This window comes from Oncorhynchus mykiss, chromosome 17, assembly GCF_013265735.2.
Source record: "Oncorhynchus mykiss isolate Arlee chromosome 17, USDA_OmykA_1.1, whole genome shotgun sequence".
Lineage (NCBI taxonomy): Eukaryota > Metazoa > Chordata > Actinopteri > Salmoniformes > Salmonidae > Oncorhynchus > Oncorhynchus mykiss.
Genome location: NC_048581.1, coordinates 45539281 through 45553937, shown reverse-complemented (window position 1 = coordinate 45553937; position 14657 = coordinate 45539281).

The following is a 14657-nucleotide window of genomic DNA, read 5'->3' as shown; positions in this document are numbered from 1 at the left end:
TAATACATAATTGACAGTATTCTCACGTTGGCATAAATGATTCCGGAGACAGACGCAGGAATGCGTAATAGGCCAATTTACGGCATGCCACGTAAAGGCACAGGGACGAAGACCAAACAAACACATAACAAAAACACAGGGTTGAAACCCAACCAAAAGACAAAGGACCTCGAATAAATACACACACACACACACACACACAATGATTAACACACGGGACGATGCCCGTAATCATCTGCGCAATCCACAATTGCACGAAAGCCAAAACACACAGCACAGGTACTCACAGGCACCAACGGACATTAAAACAATAGTCGACAGCCCAATAGAAATCAAAGGGCACATACAGAATATACAAATACTAATCAGTGGGAATAGGGGACAGGTGTGCGTAATGAAAGTTTTGAAGCGAGATGGTGACAGTCAAGAGCCATTTCTTAAATGGTCAAGAAGGTACCTGACTGTAATTAAGTTTGGTGGGATCATCTTTAATGCCCAATGCTGAGTGTGGACATTCCTATCAGTCTGGTCGGGTATGTTGTAACATTGACATGTGTAGCAACACCAATATTGCACATCCTTACTGGTATTTGTTTATTTAACTAGGCAAGTCAGTTTAAGAACAAATTCTTATTTATAATGACAGCATACCCTGGCCAAACCCTAACAACACTGTCCAAATTTTGCACCACCCTATCACACCTGATTGTGATACAGCCTAGAATTGAACCAGGTGATGCCTATAGCACTGAGATGCAGTGCCTTAGACCACTGCGCCACTAGGGAGCCCCACCCCTTCTCCCATACCCCACCCTTCTCACCAGTAACAAGTTGCACACAAGCAGGCCTATGCATACTCCAAATGTTGCACAGCCCTGGGATGATAGCATTCACTTTAAGTAATGTTCAAACATCACATTTTAGTAATTTAGCATAGGCTCTTATTAAGAGTGACTTACAGCAGTGAGTGCGTGTATTTGTTGTGTGACTTGGACCTACATCCCTGGCATTGCAAACACCATGCTCTACCAACTGAGCAACACGGGACATTACCTCTACTTCATTTAGGCTCCAGAAAATATTGTAAAGTACAGTTATTGTGCCTTTTAAATACTACTTAAGTTGGTCAATGCCCAAATGAATGGGCATATTGTATAATGAACTGACCATGCATTGTATTTGTTCTGAAGTGGTTAAACTGGTGGAACTTACTGAATAATTGGTTGCTTTTTCCATAAATATTTGTAACGGAAAGTTGTTCAAGAGCTCCAGTGTCCATTGGGGGTGAGATTTACACCACTCCAGCCGATGCTTGGCTTTGCACATGATGATCTTAGGCTTGTGTGCGGCTGCTCAGCCATGGAAACCCATTTCACGAATCTCCCGACGAACAGTTATTGTGCTGACGTTGCTTCCAGAGGCAGTTTGGAACTCGGTAGTGAGTGTTGCAACCCCCTAGAAAAGGACAGATTTGAAGGATGCTTCAACACTCGGTGGTCCCGTTCTGTGAGTTTGTGTGGCCTATCACTTCGCAGCTGAGCCGATTTTTCTGCTAGATGTTTCCACTTCACAGTAACACCACTTACAGTTGACCGGGGCAGCTTTAGTAGGGCAGAAATTTGACAAACCGACTTGTTGGAAAGTTGGCATCTTATGACGGTGCCACGTTGAATGTCACTGAGTTCTTCAGTATGGTCCATTCTACTTACAATGTTTGTCTATGGAGATTGCATGGCTGTGTGGTCGATTTTATATACCTGTCAGCAAGGGGTGTCCACATACTTTTGTATATATAGTGTAAATTTCAAATTGTACCATAAAAGGTACTTGTGGAAGTACCGTAGTATTTGGCATTCCTACTGTACTGCCTTCAGTCAAAATTCATTAGATAGAGTAGAACACATTTGCCACTTTGGAGGTGTTAATACCGTTTGTTACTTTAGGCGTGAGGCCATACATGTATTAGGTGTTTCACTTAAGTTGCCCTGAGACAGTCTGGGAGGGCCAAGCTAATAACAAAACCGCTCATTATTTCCAAGAGCCAGGGCAAGTTACCAAATATGCTGTAGCTAGCAGCTTTTCATTCTCAGTGTAACTTACACACGTTTTACAATTACCATTGTCAACATCCAATAATGATCACTGATTAAGGGTTTGATTAGTGGAATCAAATGTGTTAGTTCCTCACTGGAACACACCCTGTGTGTCCCCAAGACCAAGATGAACAAATACAGTGACCCAAAACACTCCAATTACTCTTGCACTGTGCAGAAACAAACCCCTAACTCATTGGCAATTGGATCAGAAAAATGATAATAATCAGCAGCATCATCAGAAGGCAAGATTGCCACATCGATTTAGAGTTCTCTGGATTACAGGGAAAGGCCACACCTGTTTGTATTACCAAATAAGACTGCTTTCCTGTTTAGCAAAACTGATTTAGAAAAAACAAATTACAATGGCTACATCTTGGGGTAGTGCCAGACCCATTGTGAGTACAGTGGGTTGTCCTCAGCCTGCAAACCTCAACTTAACCAACAATATAGTACAATAAAGTCAACTTCCAACCAAAGTACTTGATCTGAATGAAAATAAATCACACCATTCATTGACAATGGGTATTAAAAGCCAACAAAGCCAACAAAGAGTGCTTGAACCCTCGCACTTTCAACACACCCCTCTGAGTTTGCTTTGGCATTTCCCTTATGTTTGTGGGTGTGTATCTGCGGGGGCGTTTTGTGAACTGGCTGCACTGTGGGAGTCATACTGACACCACCTGTAAAGGTACACACCCTCGCACTTCACCCGTTGCAAGTCAAATGTTTCACTCAGCACCATGATAGCACAAGCTATGATAGACAGAGGGAATGCTGTTGAACTACACTCCAATCTATGGCTATCCTGAGTATAAGCTTGGCAATATGCAGCAGAAGGTGGAAACTTGAAAATGGTTCTGGCAAGCGATCTACAAATTCCATTGCAAGTGCAGTTCCATGGAAGGGTTTGGTGTGACAATATGTAAAAACAACTGTGTGTGTGTGTGTGTGTGTGTGTGTGTGTGTTCGTGCATATGTGAACATTAGTGCCCACCAATGCCATGCTGGTATCATGTCTGCTATCTTTGTGGTTGGAATAAATTAGGCATGCTTTGTGTGCTCACACACCTTATCGCTGTGGTATTATCGTGTGACTCATCCCTAATGTGACACTGTGAGAAGGTCAGGCGAGGTGTGTAGTTGCGGTGCATACATATACACAAGTGCCTTCTGGAAGTGTGTTTTTACACCTGCATATGTATGGCTATGTGTTTGTGTCATTGTCTACAAATGTCTTTGCAGGTGTAGCAGGCTGGTGTTCCCATTGTTCAAGCAATGATTTTTATTTAGATATTGCAAGGTACTCTCAATGCAAGTTGAAAGGGACAAATGGTTAGACCATTGTAAATGTAGCTAAACATCAATAATCATTCGGACAGATTTTTCAGTATTTTGGAACATGTGTATGGAATGGCAGTGCACTGATTTACACAAGCGGAGAAGTGTGTTGGTGTGTGTTGTTTCATATCCTGGATATTTTTGTTGTTGTTGCTAAATGGGTCTTTTGAAAAACAAGTTCAGTCCTTGACAGCTTGGTTGAACGAGTCCAACCTCAGTCCAGTCATCTCCTGGAACCTTCTCTCATTTCAGCCCTTCTCAGAGATCCCTCACATGACCTAACCATTACTGAAACCAGCCATCTTGATGAGTGCATCTTTCTCACACTTTTTCCATAAAAGGTTCTCTGTCAAATACCCTGATTTTGATTATATTAATGTCAAGATTAACATAAATATGTATATAATCCACCCACAGCTGCAGATGCTACAACAGTTAACTAGGGAATTACATGGAATGTATAGCTATAGTGCAGCTAAAGGCTATATTATCGACTGGAATCCTCAATCAAATTGTAAAAGGTGAGGCAAAGTAGTCTCGTCTTCCTTACATCCCTGTTATTTATATATAGATTTAGTGCAGTGTTTCCCAATCCTGGCCCTGGGCACCCAAAAGGATGGATGGAATTACCGTTGAGGACAGTTGGGTCTCTCGATCACAAGTGAAGGACCTTTTAAACAAACAAAAATAGTTCTACAAATAGTTGTAACAACAACAAGAAAACACCTTCAAGTGTTCTGTGGAGTCAACTATTAAAAGAATAGACGACCTGACCAGAGAGGTCCAGGACCTGAAGAACAGTTTGTAGTTCTTCCTGGGTCAGCTCGATGAATTTATACATGATAACGGGAAGATGACAGCAATCTGTAAGTCTCGTGGAACAATCAAGGCAGAACAACATTGTTGTGGACGGAATTGCAGAGGTAATAGTTCTGGGAAGAGCCAAGAACTTGCGAGGAACGTATATCTTCCTCAACGAGAACTATCCTGAACCTGTGCGCCAGAAGAGGAACTTATCCCAGCCATGAAAGCTGCCAAAGCGCGTGGGGACATTGCTTACATCTGCTATGACAGGCTCATTGACCACTCTCCCTCCCAGAAACCTGGAAGCGAAGAGAGAGCCAAGCCTATGGGTTTGTAACTTCAAACTCGGAGGACACACCCACACACACACTTACACACACCTGATAAACTGATAAATGGACTGCTGGATGCATATTTTTTCTCTTGCTTTGTTTGCTCTATTCCATATTATGTCTATAGGCTAATAAACTACCCAGGATAAAGAATAAATAAAGAATAAAACTTGCTAACATCAGATAACATTCATATAGTAGCCATTGCTGTGCCTTGTTTTGGTAAATAATTTGATGATACAGCAGTTGCATTACAAGGACATAACATCTATAGAAGATACACATGCTTATGGGCAGGGGTTGCTGTATATATTCAGAGCCATATCCCTGTAATCCCTAGAGAATATTTTATGTCAAGTGTTATGGAAGTGTTTTGGTTACAAGTTCACTTGGCACATTTAAAGCCTTTTCTTTTGGGGTGTGCTAACAGTCAGTATCAAAATAATATGTGTGAAATGCTTGATAGTGTATATTATGTAACCAGAGACGTCTACTTTCTTGGGGACCTGCATATTGACTGGTTTTTCTCAAGCTGTCCACTCAAGAGGAAGCTTCTCACTGCAACCAGAGCCTGTAGTCTGATTCAGGTTATTAATCAACCTACCAGGGTGTTTACAAACACCACATGTATTGATCACATTTTTACAAAAATAATATAACTTTGTTCTAAGCTGTATCTGTACCCATTGGATGCAGTGATCACAATATAGTGGCTATATCCAGGAAAGCTAAAGTTCCAAAAAACTGGGCATAAAATAAAATAATAGATCATAAAAAATATTTAGCTGGGACTCTTATGTGGATGATGTTACACATATTTGTTTGTCTGATGTGATTAGTAAGGAACATCCAGACACTGCACTTGAGGAATTTATGAAATTATTGATAAACATGCACCTGTGAAGAAACAGACTATTAGAACTGTTAAGGCTTTATGGATTGATGAGGAATTTAACATCTGTATGGCTGAAAGAGATGGGGCAAAAGGAGTGGCTAATAAGTCTGGCTTCACATCTGACTGGCTGACTTACTGCAAATTGAGAAATTATGTGACTAAACTCAACAAAAATAAGAAGAAACTGTATTATGAAGCCAAGATCAATTATATAAAGAATGATAAATAAAAAAATGTGTGTACTTTAAAATAAATTATGGGAAGAAAAACAAATTCAACTCCATCTTTCATCGAATCAGATTGCTTATTCATCAGAAAACCATTTGATGTTGCCAATTATTTTAATGATTATTTAATTGACTAAGTGGGAAAACTAATGCAGGAAATGCCAACATTGAACAGTGAGCCATTGTACTCATGCATAAAAAACAAATAATGAAAGAAACCCATTGTAAGTTTCAATTTTGTAAAGTTGGTGTGGGAGAGGTGGAAAAAAATTGATATCGATCAATAATGACAAACCTCCTGGCATTGATAACTTAGATGGAAAGCTACTTAGGATGGTAGCTGACTCTATAGCCATTACTATCCCTCACATCTTTTATCTGAGGCTAGAGGAAAGTTTTTGTCCTCAGGCCTGGAGGGAAACCAAAGTCATTCTGCTACCCAAGATTGATAAAGCGGCCTTTACTGGTTCTAACAGCAGACGTATCAGCTAGCTTTCAGCTCTTAGCAAATTGTTGGAAAAAAATGTTGCCTGATAAAAAAAAAAAGCTATTTCTCTGTAAACAGATTAACAAAACATTTTTAGCATGCTTATAGAGAAGGGCACTCAACATCTACTGCACTGACACAAATGACTGAAATTGATAATAAGATGGGAGCTGGGAGCTGGGAGCTGTACTGTTAGATTTCAGTGCAGCCTTTGAAATCATTGACTATAACAACATCTGTCATATTGTGGATTCAGAACTATCTATCTAATAGAAATCAGAGGGTTTTATTTAATGGAAGCTTCTCCAATGGCAAACATGTATGGTGTACCACAGGGCAGCTCTCTAGGCCCTCTACTCTTTTATATTTTTACCAATGACCTGCTACTGGCATTAAACAAAGCATGTGTGTCCATGTATGCTGATGATTCCATCATATATGCATCAGCAACCACAGCTAATGAATTCACTGAAAACCTTAACAAAGAGTTGCAGTCTGTTTTGAAATGGTTGGGCAGTAATTGTATTTGGTACAATCATTCCCTAAGTTTTAAACTTTACTTGGTGTTACAGTGCCTTGCGAAAGTATTCGGCCCCCTTGAACTTTGCGACCTTTTGCCACATTTCAGGCTTCAAACATAAAGATATAAAACTGTATTTTTTTGTGAAGAATCAACAACAAGTGGGACACAATCATGAAGTGGAACGACGTTTATTGGCTATTTCAAACTTTTTGAACAAATCAAAAACTGAAAAATTGGGCGTGCAAAATTATTCAGCCCCTTTACTTTCAGTGCAGCAAACTCTCTCCAGAAGTTCAGTGAGGATCTCTGAATGATCCAATGTTGACCTAAATGACTAATGATGATAAATACAATCCACCTGTGTGTAATCAAGTCTCCGTATAAATGCACCTGCACTGTGATAGTCTCAGAGGTCCGTCAAAAGCGCAGAGAGCATCATGAAGAACAAGGAACACACCAGGCAGGTCCGAGATACTGTTGTGAAGAAGTTTAAAGCCGGATTTGGATACAAAAAGATTTCCCAAGCTTTAAACATCCCAAGGAGCACTGTGCAAGCGATAATATTGAAATGGAAGGAGTATCAGACCACTGCAAATCTACCAAGACCTGGCCGTCCCTCTAAACTTTCAGCTCATACAAGGAGAAGACTGATCAGAGATGCAGCCAAGAGGCCCATGATCACTCTGGATGAACTGCAGAGATCTACAGCTGAGGTGGGAGACTCTGTCCATAGGACAACAATCAGTCCGTATATTGCACAAATCTGGCCTTTATGGAAGAGTGGCAAGAAGAAAGCCATTTCTTAAAGATATCCATAAAAAGTGTTGTTTAAAGTTTGCCACAAGCCACCTGGGAGACACACCAAACATGTGGAAGAAGGTGCTCTGGTCAGATGAAACCAAAATTGAACTTTTTGGCAACAATGCAAAACGTTATGTTTGGCGTAAAAGCAACACAGCTGAACACACCATCCCCACTGTCAAACATGGTGGTGGCAGCATCATGGTTTGGGCCTGCTTTTCTTCAGCAGGGACAGGGAAGATGATTAAAATTGATGGGAAGATGGATGGAGCCAAATACAGGACCATCCTGATGGAGTCTGCAAAAGACCTGAGACTGGGACGGAGATTTGTCTTCCAACAAGACAATGATCCAAAACATAAAGCAAAATCTACAATGGAATGGTTCAAAATAAACATATCCAGGTGTTAGAATGGCCAAGTCAAAGTCCAGACCTGAATCCAATCGAGAATATGTGGAAAGAACTGAAAACTGCTGTTCACAAATGCTCTCCATACCCCAAGCGACTTACAGCTGTAATCGCAGCAAAAGGTGGCGCTACAAAGTATTAACTTAAGGGGGCTGAATAATTTTGCACGCCCAATTTTTCAGTTTTTGATTTGTTAAAAAAGTTGGAAATATCCAATAAATGTCATTCCACTTCATGATTGTGTCCCACTTGTTGTTGATTCTTCACAAAAAAAATACAGTTTTATATCTTTATGTTTGAAGCCTGAAATGTGGCAAAAGGTCGCAAAGTTCAAGGGGGCCGAATACTTTCGCAAGGCACTGTACCTTAGATTGTTAACTGTCATGGTCAAACATATAGATTCAGTGGTTGTAAAGACGGGGAGAGGTCTGTCCGTAATAAAGAGATGCTCTGCTTTTTTGACACCACACTCCACAAAGTCCTGCAGGCTCCAGTTTTATCTTATCTTGATTATTGTCCAGTCATATTGTCAAATGGTGCAAAGAAAGACCTAGTTCAGCTGCAGCTGGCCCAGACAAGAACGGCACGTCTTGCTCTTCATTGTAATCAGAGGGCTAATATTAATACTATGCATGCCAGTCTCCCTTGGCTGAGAGTTGAGGAAAGACTGACTGTGTCACTTCTGTTTTTATAAGAAACGTTCATGTTTTGGAAATTCCAAACCGTTTGCATAGTCAACTTACACACAGCACTGACACACACTCTTACCCCACCAGACATGACACCAGGGGTATTTTCACAGTCCCCAGTTCCAGAACAAATTCAAGGAAACGTGCAGTATTATACAAAGCCATGACTGAATGGATCTCCCTTCCATATTATATAGTGCAAGTGAACAGCAAACCTGGTTTCAAAAAACAAATATAGCAACACCTCACGGCACAACGCCTCTCTTCCATGTGACCTACGTATTGTGTGTATGTACTGACATGTATGTGTAACAGATGGATGCATACACAAACTACATGTTCATGTTTTTAAATGTATGTCAAATGTAAATATTTGTTTTGGTCTGTAATAGAGGTCGACCGATTATGATTTTTCAATGCCGATACCGATTATTGGAGGACCAAAGGGGGCGATACCGATAATGACAATTACAACAATAATGAATGAACACTTATTTTAACTTAATATAATACATCAATAAAATCAATTTAGCCTCAAGTAAATAATGAAACATGTTCCATTTGGTTTAAATAATGCAAAAACAAAGTGTTGGAGAAGAAAGTAAAAGTGCAATATGTGCTATGTAAGAAAGCTAACATTTCAGTTCCTTTGCTCAGAACATGAAAACATATGAAAGCTGGTGGTTCCTTTTAACATGAGTCTTTAATATTCCCAGGTAAGAAGTTTTAGGTTGTAGTTATTATAAAGAATTATAGGACTATTTCCCTCTATACCATTTGTACAGTGTGTATAGGTACTCCCTTTCCAGGTTCTTGTTGTTTACCAGAGCCTTCATAGCATCGTAACATCTTCATTATCTTCATAATATCATTAGAACACAGATTATGCATCTTTTTCATCTGAGTTGTTTCCTGAAACTGATCAATACAACATTTTGAAAAGGAGAGCTCTCTCTCTTTCCCACCTATCAAGTTGTTTCATCTACGTAAGTGGCTAGGGAGGAGGCATTATGGTTTCTTCTGGATAGTTAAGGGCTTCATTAATACGATAGGTGTGTTGTAACTGTTGAGAAAATAATTACATTAACATATATTGCTAAGAATGTGAGAGCAGAGTGACTCCCCTGGCGGGTCTCAAAATGAGGCCACCAGCATCAATGACAAACACCATAACCATTGTCCCAATAAGGGATATCTCTAGGATAGGTGCTTATTGAGCCAGTATAGTTGTAGCCAGTGCCCTTGCGCTCTGCATGGTGTTCATTACACCCTCGTAGTCCTAACATGGACCATTGGTGCTGTTCAGCGGCCAAGCCTACAGACTGAGGTGGTGCGGTCTTGGATGCCAGATTTCCCCCGGCCTGAGAGGGACCCTTATGTGGCTTTCAAGTCTGCATCAAAGACGCTGGGAGGTCCCGGCTTCAGTCACGGGTTCCACCCTATAATCTCCTGGTCCGGGACGACCATGGCAGCTATCATGGTGTCCATGGTCGGGAACTCCCGGAGGCCGAGTGACTCTGCGCCCGCAACATAACTCCATGGTCTAGTCTCTGCTGTGAATCGGAAGCACCCCCTGGCAGAGGCCCAGCTCTCCTGCAAGGCCTAGCAGAACTCAGCAGAGATGGGGACAGATGGAGAGTCATCACTGTCCACCAGTTTGATGTCCAGTGCAGTGGCTACCCAAGTGAGTAGGGTCCTCATGGCCTCTCGAGCCACTGGAGGCGATGGAGCCCCGCTGCCGGCTTCTGATGGCCTGTCAGCCTGGTAGCACCGCTCACGGTGGTGAACAGTGCCAGCATCGTCCCCCAGGAACAGCCTATCACTGGCCAATAGGGAACAGCTGTCGTCGCAATCGAACTCTTGACGCAGGGCATGTGCCCTCCATTCAAGGTGGTCCCAGAGGTCCAACTCCTGCCCCCATCCAGGACTGCAGCAGATCAAATCTGCCTCCGGTGGCTCCGGCCATGATTCCTGGGAGGGGTACTGGGCCCAGTAGAGGGACTAATAGCTCGCTGGTGCACCACTCCTGAGGGAGGGAGCTCGTCCCCAGCCTGAGCCCGAGCCTGGCCGAACCACACAAAACAGACATCCAGTAGGGCACTCCACCACCATCTCCACATGGCTCAAACCCAGGCAGTGAGTACACAAGGTATGCGGATCAAGAGGGGGGGGGGGGGGGGGAGACCCGTGTGGGAAAAGCAGGTAGACAAAAAACAGCAACCAGATAATGGTTTTGATTTATTTGTTTTCTTCTTTTGTGCCAACTGCAATATTACCTAGCCGGTTTAATATCCAAGCAGTAAATACCGCACCATATGATGGAGTAACTCTGTTAAGGAACTCCAAAGTTAATGTCTCAACGTAGTGGAAAGCCCAGCACCATACTCTTGCACTCTGCAAGGGAAAGAACAAGAAAAAAACCTGCAGGGTAATTAGCAGAGAACCCGCACTTACTGCGCAGTGAGCAGCATGTGAAAGAAATTTACAACACACACATAGAACAAGCCAGTCGACAAGTACATTACAGTTTGTAGCAGCAAGAGTCACCATACTAAAGGAGGCACACAGAGTCATAGTGTAGAGGAGCAGTAACCCACAGCCACTCGGCCCTCCATGAAATGAGTGACACCTGTGGCCTACATTATCATTCCTTTTAATTCCATTTTTTTGTTTACCATAATTTACTTCCTCTTTAAACGCTGTCGCAGCCGTGTGGTTGTTTCTGAGGATCATTAGGAACAGTTGATCATATTAAAAAAATACATGTAGGCTAATTAAATCGTTATGGAGCGGAGTGCAGAACATTCAAAACAGTTTGAACGCAATGCTTGGCCATGTCATCACACAGTTCCAAGGTTAGTGCAGGCAATAGATGAGGGTATAGCCTACTATTGTACACTATTTTCCCTATCATAATTCTATGTACACTAGTCTTCCAACATTACCATGGGTTGAAGAACCGAATGTGTGTAACGCTCATCTGATGAAGAAGGAGTGGACCAAAGCCCAGCGTGGTACGTGTTCATGATATTTCTTTAAATCTGAACACTAGAACAAAAATAACAACGTGCGAAACGAACAGTTCTATAAGGTAACTAAAACTATACAGAAAACAACTACCCACAAACCCAGGTGGGAAAAAGGCTACCTAAGTATGATTCTCAATCAGAGACAACGATATACAGCTGCCTCTGATTGAGAACCACACCCGGCCAAACACAAAGAAATAGAAAACATAGAAATACAGAAACTAGAATGCCCACCCTAGTCATACCCTGGCATAACCAAAATAGAGAATAAAAGCCTCTCTATGGCCAGGGCGTGACAATGTGTCAATTTTCAGAATGATTCAAACCACCGTTTTCTTTCTATTGTGCGTAAAGGCTCACCAAACCATTTTTTAATCATAAATACTTTCCTAACCCTAAATAATCTACAAGATCCGAGTATTTTTAAATCTACCAATTGGTGCTGAAACAGAGACAAATATGCATAAAAACTCAGTCAACAGCATTTATTTTCAGCAAACTTCAAATGTGTAAATATTTGCATGAACATAACAAGATTCAACAACTGAGACATAAACTGAATGTGACTACACAAATGGAATAATGTGTCCTTGAAAAAAGGGGGCTCAAAAGTAACAGTCAGTATCTGGTGTGGCCACCAGCTGCATTAAGTACTGCAGTGCATCTCCTCCTCATGGACAGCACCAGATTTGCCAGTTCTTGCTGTAAGATGTTACCCAACTCTTCCACCAAGGCACCTGCAAGTTCCCGGACATTTCTGGAGGGATTGACCCTAGCCCTCACCCTCCGATCCAACAGGTCCCAGATGTGTTCAATGTGTTTGAGATCCGGGCTCTTCGCTGGCCATGGCAGAACAATTACATTTCTGTCTTGCAGGAAATTACGCACAGAACGAGTAGTATGGCTGGTGGCATTGTCATGCTGGAGGGTCATGTCAGGATGAGCCTGCAGGGAGGGTACCACATGAGGGAGGAGGATGTCTTCCCTGTAACGCACAGCGTTGAGATTGCCTGCAATGACAGCAAGCTCAGTCCGATGATGCTGTGACACGCCGCCCCAGACCACGATCTCCACCTCCACATCGATCCCGCTCCAGAGTACAGGCCTCAGTGTAATGCTCATTCCTTTGACGATAAACACGAATCCAACCATCACCACTGGTGAGACAAGACCGCGAATCGTCAGTGAAGAGCACTTTTTGCCAGTCCTGTCTGGTCCAGCGACGATGGGTTTGTGCCCATAGGCAACGTTGTTGCCAGTGATGTCTGGTGAGGACCTGCCTTACAACAGGCCTACAAGCGCTCAGTCCAGCCTCTCTCAGCCTACTACTTACAGTCTGAGCACTGATGGAGGGATTGTGCATTCTTGGTGTAACTCAGGCAGTTGTTGTTGCCATCCTGTACCTGTCCCGCAGGAGTGATGTTCGGATGTACCAATCCTGTGTAGGTGTTGTTACACATGGTCTGCCACTGCGAGGACGATCAACTGTCCGTCCTGTCTCCCTATAGCGCTGTCTTAGGTGTCTCACAGTACGGATATTGCAATTTATTGCTCTGGCCACATTTGCAGTCCTCATGCCTCCTTGCAGCATGCCTAAGGCACATTCACGCAGATGAGCAGGGACCCTGGGCATCTTTCTTTTGGTGTTTTTCAGAGTCAGTAGAAAGGCCTCTTTAGTGTCCTAAGTTTTCACAACTGTCACCTTAATTGCCTACCATCTGTAAGCTGTTAGTGTCTTAACGACTGTTCCACAGGTGCATGTTCATGAATTGTTTATGGTTCATTGGACAAGCAATGGAAACAGTATTTAAACCCTTTACAATGACGATCTGTGAATTTATTTGGATTTTTACGAATAATCTTTGATAGACAGGGTCCTGAAAAAGGGCCGTTTCTTTTTTTGCTAAGTTTATTTAGATGGCTATCTTTCATTGATCCCTAATATTCTGGACCAGTTCTCTTCTGTGTTGTAGTGAGTCCATCACAAAATCCAAAATAATACACGTATTTAAAGGGATGGCTTAAGATAAATGTACTGAAACCCCTGTTGAATGAGAACTCCAGGTGGATATCTGTTGGCCAGTAAGTGGCAGGGTTTTCAGGACTTGAATGAAATGTACTCAGAGAGCAAGGTTGACACATGCAGAGCACGTTACCGGACTGAATAAGGGAAGTCTGAATACCAAATGCTAAGAGGTGCTTAGGAAAAGCGTGCATAGGAAAGGTGTACAGAATCGGCCCCTTAGTCTAGATAAGAAAGAATTGGCTACTGCAAAGAAATTAAGAAATTATCATAGAGCAGGGTGGAGTTACTACCATATTTTGAATATCTAATTATTTTGGTATTGGGACAATGCCCCACTTCTGCCAGACTTTAATCAGAGAGGCTGAAAGTGTTTCCTGTTTTCAGACCAGCCCCGTTTCAGTTCCCACAGTGTGTTATGACTTTCGGCATCTGGACTCCACTTGTTGTTGTTGCCATAGCTTTGCAGTGCCTAGCAACCACTATGAGCACATGACACTCTTGCAGACTGTGGCACACAGGAGGTGCAGGCTTGTGTTAATGGCTGGAACGGAATGAGTGGAACGGTATAACATACATCAAACACTTGGTTTCCATGTGTGTGATGCCCTTCCATCCACTCCATTCCAGTCATTATTATGAGAAGTCCTCCCCTCCCACTGGCGTGGCGCAACCTTTGGCCGCAGCTGTCTGTAAAGGCGCCCACATACTAGGTTCGGTTTGCTCCTAGCAGAACCCGGGCAAGGCGAAGCAAATGTCTGTGTCTTGCAATACTCCCTTAAAAGACTTTCGCCAAAAATGTTTTTGTATTAATGCTTGTCCCTCTTAAGACAACAAAGCAACAACATAACCACTGAGCATACAAAACATTAGGAACACCTTACTAATATTTAGTTGCAACCCCTTTTGCCCTCAAACAGCCTCAATTCGTTGGGGCGTGGACTCTACAAGGTTTCGAAAGCGTTCCACATGGACACTGGCCCGTGTTAACTCCATTGCTTCTC